At 41.5% G+C, this 17,167-nt stretch overlaps 1 long non-coding RNA gene across 1 annotated transcript; it reads right to left on the reverse strand.

Moving 5' to 3' along the window:
- Window positions 1-348: 348 nt before the first annotated feature.
- LOC146420932 (uncharacterized) lies at window positions 349-8,055 on the reverse strand. The gene is made up of 7 exons (XR_014848879.1): window positions 7,957-8,055; window positions 6,717-6,807; window positions 6,380-6,608; window positions 3,471-3,565; window positions 2,210-2,328; window positions 1,672-1,834; window positions 349-526 (listed from the first exon to the last, which is right to left on the reverse strand). It is a non-coding gene; the product is annotated as an uncharacterized LOC146420932 (long non-coding RNA).
- Window positions 8,056-17,167: the final 9,112 nt, after the last annotated feature.

A 17,167-nucleotide genomic window follows, 5' to 3' on the forward strand; every position in this document is an offset into this window, starting at 1 on the left:
GCAGAATTTCACTCCTGCACAGCTACAGCACTGCATCCTGTAAGTGTTTTGTGACTGCCAACAACAAATCCGAGTTAAACTATCTGCAGTGGTACTCGAACTAGCTCTACTGATCAGAACTAATTATAAGAAAAGTTCACACATTGAATGTCAAAGATGAATCCACAGAGGAAATATAACACATGAAACACATGTTCCAGACGTGCTGTTCAAAACAAATCTGAAAAAAATAAGGTCAAGGGGCCTGGAATATTTCTCACAGAGATTCTGCAAGCTAAGTAGTGAAATGGCGTTAAATAAATTACATGGTTTCAAATTACTCACTCTGCAAGTACAGACTACAGAAGAGTCTGGCTCTTTGGGGTACCTGCTAGAGCACAGCAAATGTGTCTGGAGAACCACACAAAGAAGAGCAGAAACTCTCAGATACTGTGTAACTGTTGGCCATGACTTACTTTCTGTTCCATAAACAGCAATGTCTTCTTCAGGAGCAGGATGTTGGGTGGACTCACGGAGCAGCTCTGCGCTGAGAAATTGAGAAGAAAAGCATTAGCAGGAACTGGGCACAGACATGCAGGTTCACAGGCTTCTTTGAAGCCCTCTCACACCAGCTCTGGGCAGAACTCAGTGCAGGATTGGGGCACTAAGGTAAATTTAATTTAGAAGCAGATGTAGTTCCCAGCATTTGGTTAATTTTGCAGGTCCAAAGCTTCACACAATTGTGTGACCACTCTTTCCTGAGGTAACAATGTCCTCTTTTTAAAAGCAGATTGTTCACCATGCATTCAGCTCCTGTTAAAAAAGGGATCCCCAATTCTTCTGGAAATTTCATATTCTCAGGTGCCATTTTTCATAGAAATGGCCTTGTTTTTGAGTTCATAGAAAGCGGAAAAAGCAATAAAACCTTTAGATGTGAGGTGATTTTTCATCTTGCTAGAAATACTTTAACACAATTCTAATTCACCAGCATCCCAGGAAAGGCTGCCTATAACACACTGAGAGCCAGCTTGGGCTGTGAGCCAGCAGAGCACTCCAGCATGATTTCAGCTTTCACTGCACCACTGCCTGGAGTGAGATGACTTAAAAACCATTACAATTAAAAGGCCTAAATGGGTTGCTAATTTAGAGCCTTGGTGTGAACTTCCTAGAGTGAGTATCACAGCCCACAGCTACACCATTTTGAGTTTATATTGCCCTATCACATGGCCCAAGCTGAGTAAGGCCCTCCAGATGAGCTCCAGGTGAAATTAGATGGCAATGGACAATACTTGCAAAAGGGCTTCAGCAGAGGCCTTTGTATTCAAGAGTCTTTTATCCCACTGTAGGTGAGAGTATACTTTATACATCCCAGGAGGAAAATAACTTAGTCAGAAAGCTCTCAAGGAAAGATAAAGAGTACAGACAGAAAAGCTATTGTGCATAAATCCAGGTGGAATCATAAGTTTTTCCAAAATGCTGAAAGAATAAATCCCCCTCCCACAAACTACAGAAAAAGATGTGGTTCCCATACACATCTGAGTGGCAAAGCAACTTCCCACATAGTCACATCTGCCTCCTTTTTCCTCTGTTCCATTGCTTAAATTCTGTCATGACAGTAAACACAAGAGGGGGCAAGGGGCTATATAGGCATCTGGTCAGGGCAAGAAGAAAAGGAGGGAAGAGGATTTGTACCTTAGATATTTGCATATGAATTTGGCTTCAGCCTTCATTGCGTTTACATGCCTTTGAACACTTTCTGTTTCTTTCTGCATTCTTCACTGCTCCATTTTATTTATTTTCACCTTCTGCTTCTCAGATCTTCTGCCAGACTGCTTATTTAATTCTACTTGTTGCACTGAAAACACCATTGTTGTCATCCAAATTAATCCCTGAACATAATGAAAACCTCAAAATAGCTCAGACAACCAGTTTTCCATCCTTTGGTCTCACTTCAAGTACAGTATAAAAAGCCAGGACTTGGGAGCTCTGATAGTTTACACAGGACCAGTCCTAGGTACAGGCATTTTAGTAGGCAGAGGAGGCTTTTCCTTCCCCACCAAACTTTTCCTTTCAGCAGTTGAGAGTGCTCACAGTCCCCCACCACCTCCAGCCCAGTTATCACTTCTTCCAAGATACTCCATTGCAAGTCTTGATGGTTTTCAAATAAACTTGGTACTTTTGAAATACTGCCTCCTTAGGTTAGTTGAAAAGTAAGATAAACTAAGACTACCTTTGCTTTTAGGGATGAGGGAAGGGAGCCCTCTCCTAAGAGTCTGTGCTGAAGCAGCAGGACACTCTGGCTACAGATTTCCTGTTAGGTTTTCTGTGTTCCTCTCTGTTCAAACTGCACTGTGAAAAAAAAAATATAGGAAAAATAAGACCAGACAAAAAAAGGCAAGACAAGAAAAAAAAAAAAAAAGAAACACGATAGGACCAGTATTTTCCCCAAACCTGTATGGCCATTTTCTGCCCTCATCCTCAACTTTTTTCCCTTGCAAACTTCCCAGAGATGAGAAGGGCTCTGAGAAGACTGAACACTCATTTGCTGCAGATCAGACAACTGTCCTTTTACCAGTTAAGCAGGATGGAGGGGAGCTGAAGTGACTGAACACAGCAGCCCACACCACTGCCCCATTCATTTCATGCTCCATGGAGAACAAAAGGGCGGTGTTGCTGTGTTGGAGGAGCTGGACCATCCTCCTCAGGGGGGAGCTGCTGGTGCCAGCCGTGCCCGGGGGGACCCTGCAGCTCGGTGGCAATAAAAGCACAGGCACACGGAGACACCCAAAGATGACACAACGTGGTGCCAGGACAGGACCTGGTCAGCCTGTTGAATTCATAATTTTTAAATATTGTCTTTTGTGTATTGGTTTCAGGGAGGAGAGGTAAGGGTAAGTGGCAGATGTTGAAAGAAGGAATTACTAGAGGAAGAATCACTAGTTCCCTACTAAGAGACAGTAGGGACCTCAGAGAGGAGTACAGACGACTTAGTGTTTTTACAAACTTCAATCCCAAAACCCCTTAACAATAAGTAAAAATCTGAAACTGCAGATAAATAATTTTTTCTTGCTGGCTTTGTCCAGTCTCTCAGTACTGTATTTTTTCAAGGATAGCTCACCCTTCAGTGGTTTTCATCTCCTTGATTTGAACTTGATTGTAAATAAATATCATAATGTGAGCTTAAACAGCACATCCGTGAGAAAAATATTCACTTGAAATATAAGCAAAACACTCAAACTGAGAGTATAATACTTTTTGAAGCTGTTTCTAACTTTTAAAGAACTGCTTTAGACCTATTCCTACAGTCTCCACGACTCCCATTTTAGTTTTTCACATGGAATTTACAATTACTCCTACCATTTATGTCATCCAGTAGCACTTCTAAATTAGAAAACCAGACTGGAACTTCAGCAGCCTGTCTGAGTATTAACCAGTCTCAGCTCCTCCGCTCTGACAAAGCCCTGGCTGAGAGATAAAAAAGAATCACATACCTTACTTGTTAAGAGCTATTCATGCCAACTCTTCCTCTTGCTGCTGTGCACTAATCACAAATTGGAAAAAATTTTCATGTTGTCAACACAGAGACCTTATGTGAATACAGATATGAGAAATAAATCAAAAAAGGAACAAAATCTTTGAATGCATGCTTACGTTAATTTAACAGAGAATTAATTGGCCAGAATTTATGCAGGCTGCTCTCCGGTCTGTGGATATGCAAGACAGTATTTTAGCAAACAGTCTATTTTTAAAAGTGAGTCTTTAACAATAAAAAATGTGGTTAAATCCAAAACATTTTAGGCATCCACTTATTACTCTCTCTTGATTTTGCCATTCACTGATTTGGGGAAGCCAAATTGTAGTTTTCTGCTTCACTTTCTGTTCATACCAGGTTCCCTTTTTAGCTCTGACACTAAACACAGCAGGACTGCATTTAAATCAAAACATGCGGTTTCCAGGAGTATTGTAGATGTATTTTCCAACTCACAGATATTCACTCATATCAGACTCTGTAAAAAACAAAACAAAAAGCTAAGTCTAACCCACATTTTAATCCTAAAATATCTGCCAGTAGTCCTTTAATCCCGAAAGATAAAACCAGAATAAGATCACTACATGCAGAGCAAAAGGCCCTCCTAAAACAAAGCCTTATAACTGTGGGGAGTTTCCCTGTGTATTTTGCCATGCACTGAAATAGCCAATTGCTTTGGGAGGTCTGAGGCATGAGCAAAAGTTCAACATTGACACTTCCAGCCTCAGCAGAAAAATTATCCTGTCATTTGAAAAAGTATTTACCACCTTGTAGCTGCTCTTTCCCATGCCAGTGTTTCTAGCCTCTAAGAACTCTTAAGAGGGATATTTTTCCTTATTTTAACTTGGCTGCCATCAATAAGGGCAAACTGATAGAGAAGAAAGTAATGTGCATAGTTGCCTCTCCACAGCTCTGGAATCCTTTGAACTAGGAGCCCCTCAAAGCTTTCACTGAAAGGCAGGTTTCTGCACTTGGACTGGGGCTGATATCCTTGAAACCATAATATTTACATTCTTTCTCTTTTATATTGCTTTTCCTAAATGCTTCCACGAGACAGTTAAAAATAGAAGGTGAGACACTCGAACTGGACAGAAGGCTATCTGGTGGTGTGGTGCTCCCCGTGGCTTCTCCGTGCCTGTTCCTTTTTGATGAGTAGGGGAAATACCTACTAGGTCAGTGCGTGCATCTCTTCCTGCTCCTGCCAGGGAAGATTCCTACATTGCACTCTCCACCCTGGCTCATGCCCAAGAGGCTACAGGATCTCTTGCACAGGTTACGTAATGCTTCGTGTGCTGACCTGGAAAACTGAATTGGCTCTTCCCTGAAGGATCTATCTGAGATCCTTCCTCACTTTATCTGACTTCCATGTCACCTCGTCTGCCATCCATACCTGTGCTGGAGGTTATCTGACATTGTAGCACTTCAGCAAAATTTTAGGAATTTGTTCCTACTGCATGTTGTCAATATATTTTTCAAGCAAACTGAGTTGTCTTTTCAATGTCACTTTCTTAATGTCTCCTCATAGTAACTCATCTCTCGAATGTTGAAGTCTAATACAGAAAGAAGTTTCATCCTATCCTAGGCCTTTCCTCTCAAAAAGTTTCCTGCACTTGTGATCTGCTTTATTTGGGGAATCTCCAAACTCTAACCAGTGTGGGAAGAGCAAGACCTGCCATTCCTCTTGATGTAGGACACAGCTGAAAGATAATACACAGAAGGAATGGTTCTTGGAATCTCTAGTATCAGTCACCATTTCTTTAGAAATGGTATTTTTATGGCTTAGAAGTAGCAATGTTCAAATGCATCTGACGGTTTTTCATTCCAAGTGCATTTCTTTCCTATAAATAAAGTTCAAATCTATTTAACTGTATTTCAGCTGTGAAAAGGCAAATGTGACTAAATGATTCAACTAATTTTACTTCTTCTTTGCTTTATTTTGTGACTGATTTTTTTGTTTTTTAAAAGCTTTTTGCTTTTTCTTTACGCTTGATTAGTTTTTCATTTTGTCTGCCAAATGGCCTCTCAATTTAGATTCCTCCTCAAATCCAGTAATTTCTCCACCTCTACACTTTCCTTTAAATGCAACCAATGGCTTGTCTCTTTTAGGCTTCAAATCTTTTCACTAGGTCTACACTTTTAGTGTTTATTTGTACAATATCTGATTAATTTTCAATCCTTTTGAAATTCTTACTAATATTTTAGTAGATTTTTTCCCCTTCACACTTAGGAAGTGATACAGTGTTTGTCTTTTCTGAAGCCAGAGAGATAAAACAGTGATCCATAACTGCATGGACAAAGCACAGTGGAAAAATTAGGTGGTTTCAGCCAGAAAAACTAACAATCAAGAACCTTTTGGCAGGTCTGAATTTTAACTTAAAGCTGCAAAATACATCATTTGAGACAGTTTCAAGTCTTGACCAAATCTTTACTGGAAATTACAGTAGCAAAACAAAGCAGAGTCTCCTGAGACACCCTCACATCTCAGCTAACGGAGTTAATCACCTGGCAGCTCGCAAGCATTTATTTCACGTAAGAGGGAATGTTCCAGATGATTCTGGAATTTGATAGAAAAGATTGTTGAATTCAATAATATTCAGACTCTGGCAGCCCTAGTCAGTGTCAAACTTGCTGAGTCCAAAATATGATTTCTCTTCAAATATTATTTCCTTCTCATCGAGTTTAAACTCTGTGAGACTCCAACTTACACTTGTTCTTTGCAAGACCAACTGGCAAGAAATTTTACAGACAAAATCCAAACAATTCACCCTGGGGCCTCACCATAAACAAAGTCATATATGAATGCTATTTTTATTACAAAAGCTGTAAAGATTTCCTGGAAGCTCATCTGTGAAGTTGCTGAATACTACATACCTAGCCGAGGTTTCCATGATACTGCCTCCAACTCCATGGACTTTCCAGGAGACAGGAAGATTTTGAATATCATAATCCAGCAGAAGTGCTCAGCTTGAAGGAGAGTATCATTAGCCAGAGTTTAATAAATTTATTATTCTGATCAAGCATTAATTATTTTCTTCTGGAGATGGCAGTAGGATCTATGCAGATATGACTTAATTGCCTTTTTGCCTTTTCATTTGAGTGCCTGGAGAGAATAATATTGCCTTTAGCAACAGGAAGATGTGACAGAGAGAGAGAGACACTTTTGCAACACGTGACAAACTGGTTTCCTTCTCTCTCCTCCCCATCTTACATCCTCAGCATGAGTCATGTCTTCATCTCATCTCCAGTTTGTTTGGCAGTTATAGATGCTGTCAGTCACCTTCACACACAGGTCACGAGCTCTGAAAAACAGTAGGTTTTCACACAATCATACAATTCTCACGAAGCTGACCTTTGCAAGGAAATTGATTTTATTCTTCCAGACCAAGCCTGTATCAGCAATATCCCACCAGATAAATATAGCTGAGGAAATAGAGCCCAAACACCATATGGGCAAGCTGCAACAATGCCATTAATCTGCTCACCTGCCTGTCCTGCCTCCTCCCACCCCAGCCCCACATCAACTCCAGATCTTTCAGATGTCTTTCATGTTTAGTTAACAAAGAAGGTCTTTTCCTCTGTTCCAAGTCTTTCAGTTACTTGCCTAAATAGTTCTAAGTGACAGTTTTTAGCATATAGCTCTCTGCCTCCTTTCCAGCATTATGCAGACCACCCAACACTTCATCTCCTTTACCCTCCCTTCTCCTCCTACAGCTCTTTGCATCTTGGACTGAAATTTCTCAGAGGATCAACAACACAACACGTGTTCACCTTGTAATAGATTCAGCATGTAAGAGATGAAGCCCTGATCCTAACTGGTCCTTGGATGCTATCAGAATACAAAGTGACACCATATATTTTTGGTTTTAAAATAAGCTTCTGATTCATGCTCCCCTGGTATTGGCAAGACCACATGAGTGTGACAGAAATAAACTGTGTGACCTCCATATCAGCAGGGGATCTGCTTTAGGTTGTGCTCACAGAGCAGAAATGGGAGAAGGGGGAGCCAAACAGGCAGCACTTCAATCTCCCTCCTCCCCCTCTCTGCTACACCTTAGCTCTTGCAGGGCTATGCTTCCATCTCCAGTCCTTCCTTCTGGCCTAAACTAATGTTTGCTTCACAGTGTCCTCTCAAAACATTTCCCAATTCTACAAAACAAACAGCATTATCCTATTTTTTCTTACAATCTGCAGATGAGTGTCAGAGAGCAAGCTACTGTCAAGCAGGCGAGCTCTAAATGTCTTTCCAAACAGAGATTACTTTGTTGAATAAAAAGCATTTCAGAGCCAAGGAATGATCATGTTTATTTTCTTATCTCCTTGATGAAACAGAACTAATTTGTCCTGCGTTCAAAGAAATTGTGCTCAGAGAGCTCAGTTTTTAGAACTCCTAACATTCCCATTAGGTTCTTCTTGCAGTTTAAACTTTTGCCAGCAAAGTACAGACAAACCTGTTGGGTGTGGTCTGATGCCCGTCCAGGAGGTCTCTCAAACCATATGTTTCTGGTGGTTCTAACGTATGATTAAATCAATCTAAAAGATCAAGAGCTGTGTGAAAGGAGAAAAGAACTTTATCTAGAAATGAAAGAAAATTCAATCAAGTGTCATTTTCTTCGACATTTAAAAGGTGTTACATCTCCCAGCAGGTGCTAAAGACAGGAAAGCCTCACTCAGTGACCAGTGCTTTCCCTCCTGTGTACAGAGCAATGGGTTCTGCTCCTCACCCACAAACCACAAGGCCAGTGAGCAGCTCTTCTAGCAGAAAACATGAAAGAATTTGCCTTAAGAAAAGATAAAAAAGACAAAATAGATCCTCCCACAAAAACCTCATTTGTCCTTTGGAAAACTCTAGAAATCCACTTGTTACTCTTTTCTTCATGTTTCCAATAGTAGAAATGTTGAGAATTACAGGGCAGCAGGCAGGTGGGTATTGTGCATGTGTGACATGATGTACACATTTGTGCAGAGGTGCAGGTTTACTTACACAGAGAGGTACAGAATCTGGAATGATGGCATCACAACATTTTAAGGGAATACAATGTCATGCAGCTCCTGTACCTCAAGTCCTTGAGATAAAAACTGTTCAAACCAGTAAATATGCTTTTCAGAATGACTATGTTTATGACAAAAAAATGACGTACTTGATTGTCCTGTAGTGGCACCAAATTACAGTGTCCAAATTTGGGGATCCCACATAAAATATCCTATACCAGGAGCTCATAATAAGAGAGTAAATTCCCAACTGAGCCATCTCTAGTACTTGCCTGATGTCCTCCCTCTGGGCACACCCTCCCCTGGCCTGGATAGCCCTTCCATGACACCACACAGCCTTTGCCTGGCTCTGCATTGGGTCTGCACCACACCAGGTACAGCACATCTGTGCCCTTCCTCTTGTTTCCATGTCCTGAGGACATGGCTGTGCTGGGAGCACCCAGACAGGAGGACAGAGCCTGATCAGTGCAGAGAGGCATCAGTAAACACTTCAGGCAGCTCTGCTGGTGTCCCTGTCCTCTGAGCCCCTCCCTGTGCATCCCTGAGGAGCCAGGCTCAGTCTAACCAGGAAGGTGGATGAAAAGGATCATTGGCTTATTTTGCTCCACCACAGCACATTCCTCAGACCCCAGCCCTCAGGGGCTTTACTGAACTTGCTGTGTGCTACACACACTTGGCTGTCTCATTAAACACCACTTTTGGCAAATTCTACCTGCCTTAGGCCATGTCTACACGGTAAAGCTTCACCAAAGTCTTGCACACCCAAGGTCAGCTCAGGGCATGGAAAATGCACATCCTGTAGCTGACACTGTTACTGTGGTGCGACTCCAGGTTCTTGATATTATCTGTGCTAGCAGTGGAGTCCAGGCCAGTGCACCTTCTGCTGTTTAGGAAGGTGAAGTCCCTAAGCCACCAAAAAACCTGCTGGCAGAACACGCTGTGCCTCCATGAGGTCTGTCCTGTAGCCACAGCACAATAAATAGCTCTTGCTGGGTGCACAAGACATACTAATTGCAAGCTCTATCTGTACACTCCCATCTGGCATCCCTTTGTTCACTTTCTCTTCCTTATACACCATAGAGCTCCTTAGCCTTTACTTTGGAAAAGACTCACAGTTGCCTCAGGATGTAACAGAAATTCTCTGTGAATTTTTCATGTTGTGTTTACAAAATACACAGGTTAAAACATGCTTTTGGAGCTCAGTTTCTTGCAGATATCAATTATATGGAGGCTCTTTTTGTTAAAAACACTATCAACATTTCACTGGGAGAGACACGTTCAATACCAGGAATGCGAACTGATGAGAGCCAAGGGAGTCAGTGATAGGCAAAGAGGGCACCACCAGGTCTTTGGGATTGTCACTGACACATCATGACAAACATTCCCATGCATGTTCTGTGCAAAATAAACTGTGCCCTTTCTCCTTAAAATAAACATCCTTGATATACTTACTGAAACCAGGAATGTGCCATTATTAATGATAATGTAGTGCAGGAGACAGCTTTTCTTCAAGTTACCCAAAATATTTTTGCTGCTTCATCAGATGTATTGTTAGAGCTCACCAAACCCAGAGCTGTGGTGCACCTGTTTTCTCTCAGACACATCTTATTTTTCTTCCTTGGAAGTCCCAGCTGGCGTCCAGGTTTTCTTAAATTGCTACCAGAGCTAATTGCTAAATTGCTACCAGAGCAATGCCCCAGAAGATGGGGAATTGCTTTCTGTGGTGAAAGGTGAACAAATGTGTGGACTCAGTTGACCAGAATGGCCAAGGAGATACAAAGAACTGGTGCTAAGACCAGCATGAGAGGGAAGAGGAGATGTGGCAGCCAGGCAGGCAGCCACAGCAGTTTCAGGGACTTTGTTTTGGGGGTGCTCAACGCAATATTTAGTGAGGAACATTTTAGGGAGGCTCGGAGGAGAAAGGAGTAGCTTGGGGCTGGTAAAAAGCTGGCAAACAGGTGGTTCTGCTGGGAGTCGCTCAGCTATGAAATCACAAACCCAGGGAAAATATTTACTGAAGGCCAGATTTGCTCCACCTGAAGGCACAGAAGGCAGTCTGTTTTCTTCATTTGTTCTTGATTTCTTTTGCTTGTTTGGATGCTCTGTGATATTATTCCAATATTATTTTTAGGTGGTTTCTCATTTAAGAAGACACTGTATTCAGCCTAATGGAATGGCTTCCCAGCCTCTGAGTGTTCTTCCCTCACAGAAGAATTAATCTCACAGTAGTAACTGCAGCAAACCCAGCAATGAAAAGAACAAATGGCCAAAGCTAAGAGCAGGCAATCGTTTTGAACTTGGATCCAGTTAGGGAACAGAAACAGAATTCAACTCAGTCAGCAAACTCACAACTTGGTAAAAGCTTTGTTGAAACACTTGCAGAGAAATTATTGACCACAAAATCACGTATGTTGTTAAAAGCAACAATAACAACCACTAACAGCCTGTTCTGAGGGGCCTATAATACTAAAATAATAATGATCATTTAAAAATTTAATAAATCTGAGCAATTGTATGCACACACAATGGAAAAGGCTACTTTCCTGTGATATTCATCTCAAGAGGCAATATCAACATTTTCACTCTCTGGCTGCAGGAACCACATCAGGAAATCAAATAAATATTATCCCATGTGTGCAGAGAACTTCTTTCTTCTTGTAACAAGCAAACAAAAACTATTTTCTTAATAAACATTCAACAGACAAAAGCACTACTGAGAAAGATCATGAGAATAAAAAAAAAAAACTGTGATATTGATGAAAACAAAAGCTTTCCTCCTTCCAGTCAGGAGTGGCTGGAATGGACATGCATGAATTACTTATGACTGGTGTTGCACAGAGCTTTGCAAGGTGCTCTGTGGGTGGGACTGAAATGAGCCCATCATGCTGCTGGGGACACCTTGGAAAATACCCACAAGTAAAAACAAGAAATAGATTATGAAACCAGACATGCATAAGCTTAAAATGCCCAGTCAAGGCTACATAGGAGTTCTCTTTGGGTGTATGGTCTCAAGAAGAAAAGGGCTGTCCAGGAGAAAACTCCCAGGCTGAGAAATTCCAAGACTTGTCATTTTCCAGTAAGTACACCACTCAAGGGATTTCAGGGAGTATCCCTAGAGAGCCTGCACTGCAGTACATGCTCCGAGTGCAAACCTGCCCAGCTTGTTAAAATGTGATGGGTATTAGAGGGGACATAACTGGATGAAAGCCTCAGTCCCACCACACTGGACATAGATTGTTATCTCTAAGAACCTGAGCACAGTCAAGTCATGTTAAAATTTGTCTGCATCATGTTCCCATTGATTTTACACATGAAAGAGAGGTTGGGATATTGCATTGGCAAGCAAGGAAAATAGCATTAGAGATGGGTTTAAGAGTAACTCTAGGGTGGGTCCTTAGAAGTCTGCAATCCAAAGACCATTAGTTGCTACCAGACTAAACCACCCTGAAAACAGCACAGGGCAATTGTTGCATATTTCTAAGCAGCCCAGCATCTCTAGAGTTGTATCTGCCAGGTTTCCCACCCTCATTATCTCCCTTATGTTACGGAATGGAGTCCTCACCAAGCAGGATTAGCCTCCTGTGAGGGTCGTTGCATTGCCAACAATAACAAACAAGCAATAACCATTTTAAACTTAGGAAGATTTAAAATGAGATTCAGGGAAGTGCTCAGTCCCTGCTTTCAATTTCAGGAAAAAGAGGTAAAAAAAAGTCTTCAGGGGAATTAAGGGGGAGAGGGCAATTCTTTCCTAGAGGTTCAAATATATCTCCCAGGCAGCACAAAAAAAATGTTGGTATTCTGTACCACCCAGTGCCTGCCCACTTCTATGCTTGATTACCCCGATAAATCAGAAAACCTGTTTGTTACAGACTCTCCTTCCATTACAGCTGCTGCTCTGGTTAACATCTTCTGAATCATCCAATTCATCAGGATCACATACATGGGGCTTTAATCCTTTGATTTTTTAAGTTACTTTGTTCTGAATTTTTCGCTTCATCCCTTTACTGACAGAGGAACTGGATAAAGATAAATAAGTCAGAGTAGCATTGTTTTTCTGCCCTGCTTTTTATTCTGCAAGGGTAATAGGAAGGGGGGAGAGGGTAGCTCTGTATTTCACAGTTCTTTAGTGGTATCACTCAGTGCTGATGGTGGAGCCTCAGACACTAAGTCTGAAAACCAGTCCTGAACTTCCCAAGTATGGTCAGCTTCATTGTGTTCTCCCAGATATTAAAATGCTATTTTTAAAAAATGTACATAAAATAGACAAATAACTTGGTGGTTATACCAAGCCCTCCATCATTGTTATGTCTTTCAGTACTAATTTCTGTAAAAGGAACAAAACCAGGAATTGAGTTACAGCTGAAGTGTAATAGCTACATAAATTACAGGGAGTGTCAGAGTGGGAAGGGAAATGGGGAACACAGTAGGTCAAACACTTGCTAATGGGTTCTCGAGTCATTCACCTGCTCAAATCAAAATCAGACGTGAGTACAACACTGGAAGGACACAGGAGAATGTACCCTAGAGCACTGTTTCTCTCAGCATGGTTTTAGGATTAATGCACACAAACACCCCCCATGTTCATCTCCATGCCCTCAGCAGTCACTCCCAGCATGTGTCTGCTCTAAGCCACTTAGGCTGACTCCCTGGGTTTGTGCCAGGTGAAGAAAATGCTTGAAGAGCAGTGACAACACAAACCTGCATCCCTTCAGGGGACTTCAGCAGCAAAGCCACCTCCTCCACAAGGAGGGCTGAAGCAAGCACAAAGCCCTCCCTGAGGGATCCAACTTCCTCCTCTGGCTGCCCACTACTCAACACATGGGAATCCCAGACCCTTGGCATTGCCACAATAAAATAAATAATAGTAACAACCTGTAACTGCAGGGAAGATGCCAATCTCTAGCAGTGTTAGTACATTTTTACATAGCACGTACATAACATACACAAATGTGAGAAAATAAGGATGGTGATTAAACCTCAAATTATTCCATGTTTTTACTACAGATCTGACACCCTTTGTTTTGAAAATCAGACTGAGTATCTCTTTGTGAAAGTGACCTCCATGGAGATTTCTGAGACTGAGCTGTTTCAAGTATTAGCAACCTTCAAGATAGATTTCGAAATCTAATACAGACTATTTATGAGAGCAAGAAATGAACTTTGATAGAGAAGGAACATCTCTAGTATTTTACACACCTCGTGCTGGAGAAGACTCACACCAATATTCATAAATTCTTTAAGAACAAAATAACACAGCCTTCCTTTTCTATCCTCCTCACCTGTCTTTTTCCATCAATCTTTTCTCTCTTTTCAATAATGGCAAAACCTTATGTCATTGCAAGGAAGTATTTTATTGAACAGAGTAACAGACTCAAGACCTGAGTCCAAGGTTACCAAATAAAAAAGTATCTGTCCAGACATATTATGTCCAAAGGGACGAGCCCTTAATTATTGAGTTCCTATAATTATGATCAAGGATTTTGCTTCTGAATCATTTCCCAAGAGCCATAAGGAATACATGGATCCAAAACGAAAAGTCTATGCCATCAACAAAAGTACAATTTCTGGCCTCTCATATTTAATGTGGAGAAAGACAGGCAAAGAAAACATGCATAAATGAAAAAACACCTCCAAACATATACACAAACCTTCCTTCAAAAAGCTGTCTGATATAATATACAGAAAAATTTAAGTAGCTGCTTTTGATTAAAATTTATCTGATGTATTAAGCTTTCACTGAAAATACCTTATCCTAAAGGCTTTGAGCTCTTGTGCTGGTTGGACACAGTTGTACAGTATATATCTCACTAGTGAAAAATCCTAAAGTAATCAACTCAACTTGAACAGGAAGAAGTTTGTGAATATCCTCAGAATCAAAGATAGCAGCTTTTCCACAGTATTTCTTACCCCAGAGCTTTCACTTAATTAAACTGATTGACAAAACAGGTAGTTGCATTGACTGTTAGAAACATGAAAATAAAAGCAGTATTTCCACTCTCAAAATTCAAGTGGCTGACTGAGAAGGCAGTATCAGTTTCCAGAGAAGAGAGCACACTCCTTTTATCAGAAAATGCCACCTGCTTGTTATTGTTGAAAAACTCCCTCAAACAGAACAGAAAGGTCCAAAAGGCACAGTACCATGGGGAGCAAACAGACCAGGGCCAAATAATGACTGCAAGGATAAAGAAACAAGACCCATGCTAAGGGGGACAAATATGTAGCACATGGAAAGGTGATGTAAATAGTCCAGCAGGAACATTTACCAGACTGACAAAGCTTAGGCTGCAAACAGAAATGGCATTGCTCAGAAAAGAGGAAGATGACACTATCTTTTAGAATCACTTGTTGGAAAAAAAGTAGAAAAAAAAAAGCACATCTTTGAATATCTGACTTCAAAAATAGAGATTGGACTTGGTAAAGGTCACTATTATTCTTTATAAAACAGGGAAGACTTTTTACTTTTAAGTCTATAATTAGACTTCAATGGAAAGTTACATTGTGAGCACAAGAAAATTGCCAAACTTTCAATATAATGGGAAGAATAGTACAATCCTTATTCAAGTCTGGTCTGGACACATGTTGTATTTTAACAAGTACTTTGCACTGGAAAAGTTCTCAGTCAGAGCAAATTTTTAGTACCGTTGGAACCACATATTTCAAAATATGCGGAGAAACAGTTCATTGTAAAAGAGACACCAAAAGGTTTACCTTGAAGCTCTCCAAGGCATCCAAGTGTAGTGGGGATAAGAATAACACAGGCCTACTGCCGACCCCCTGTCCCCTGCCCCATGGGACTGCTGATTTTGGAGTGCTCCATGAATGTCCCTGGCTGATGGAGGCCTCAGTGAACCATGGGTCCTCATCACATCATCATCATAACTTTGTACAGCTGGCAGTCTGTCTTGCAAGGAAGTCAGAACACATTCAGCTCAGATATTGAATTTCCTTTCACCTCTCCAGAGTATGGTCTTTCCAACTCAGGGTTAAGCTTGTTTGCAATTCCTGGGGAAAAGGATTGCTGCTATTGCTGCTGTCTGCACTGTGCATGGCTTGGGAACAAAGAACTCTGGTTTCTAGGGCTCTTGCAACTCTTTAAATAGTCACTCCCTCAAGGAAAATTTCCTGAAATCCAACCTTCAGAGCTGAACCTCTTGAAAAGTATGAGATGGACAGCCTGGATTTAAATCCTCTGAATCAAGTACCATGTTTCTTTGGTTTTAATCAATCCAGACTTTGATTCAGAAGAAACACAGACCTGATCCTAGCATGACCAAACCAGACTCATCTCGTCCCAAGCTGACAGGATCCTCCATGAGGGAGAAAGTTACTCCTGCAAGATTTTTGCCAACTTCTACTCAAATCATGCAAGATCAAAGGTAAGATTTCAGCAGTCAGTAATCCAGGCTCAGCCACATCAGTCTGAACATGCAGCCCCAGGCTAAACACCACCTCTTCAGGACCTCTGCAATTCCATAGCACTGGGAACTGGACACCTCTACAGTCAACAAAACCATAAGCACTTCATTAAAAATTGCAGTGTCTTCCCCCATGTTTGAATGCAGTTGCAGTAATGTTAAGATATACTTTAATACTATGCACTAGTGCAGACATTCCGTAAACACCTAATCCTGCTCAGAAAATCTTTATTAAAGTTTAAATTTAGCTGCCATTCTCTTCTGCTTTCCAACAAGCCAAGGGACTCTCTCCAGAGGCAGTTTTGATTTTCCAGACAGTCAGGGTCTACAGTGGTCAGACAAGAACCTGAACTTTGGGAGCTCTGCAGCATTCCCTCCAGTCATCATAAACCAGCTGTGATGGGTTCAAAAGGAAGTTGTATCAGATAGGACTCATGGGAAGTTACATCAGACCTTCATTTGCCCAAAGAAGGTCAGCAAGTCAGAGTGTTCAGAGAGAGCATGCAAAACATGGCACACATTGCAGGGTGTGGATAAAAAGGAAGGATCTTTCATAAGAAAGAAAAATAATTGACATGGCATATTTCATCTGACTGCAATTTTTCCCTATTTCCTGGAGAAACCAAAGCACAGAAGGAGATAACAATTTGCACACATTCATGTGCAGTGAGTGTATCAGAACACATATCTCTTGCAGGACACATCCTCTCTCTCTGTTTCTCCAATTGCCTGGAAAGGAATGACTAGAGACTCTCTACTCCTAAATCTCCTGCTTTGTGTGTTACACAGTGTTTATGTTTGTTGCCGTATTGCCTGAAAACTGAAGCGTTTCTAACTGCTGGTCTTTTAGTCACAAAGCTGTTTGGTTCCAACTAGCTGGGAATGCATTTACACCCCAGAGCTGATCTGTTGGTCAGAGATACACAGGAGACTACAGTGTGAAGCAGCAAGGCCTCCTGGCTGACTTCCCAAGGAAGAGGTGGATCCTCTGTTCTGGCACACCCAGCACCTGTTGAGGGACACTGACCTCATAGGGCAGGGGGTGCTGGCCCAGCTTCTCCTGAAACTCCAGAAGGAGAGGCCTCATTACAGATTTGTAAAGGCTGGCAAGTACATCTATTCCAGCTTCCTTGCAGAAACTCAGCACTGAACAGTGCAAAGCCCTGCACCTGGATGAAGGCAAGCCCTGCTAGCAGCACAGGCTGGGCTGTGGAGACACTGGCAGCAGCGCTGCTGAGAAGGACTCGGGGGCTCA

The sequence above is a fragment of the Lichenostomus cassidix genome, unplaced genomic scaffold (assembly GCF_008360975.1).
Source record: "Lichenostomus cassidix isolate B80296 unplaced genomic scaffold, HeHo_3.0 HiC_scaffold_619, whole genome shotgun sequence".
In the NCBI taxonomy this organism is placed as follows: domain Eukaryota; kingdom Metazoa; phylum Chordata; class Aves; order Passeriformes; family Meliphagidae; genus Lichenostomus; species Lichenostomus cassidix.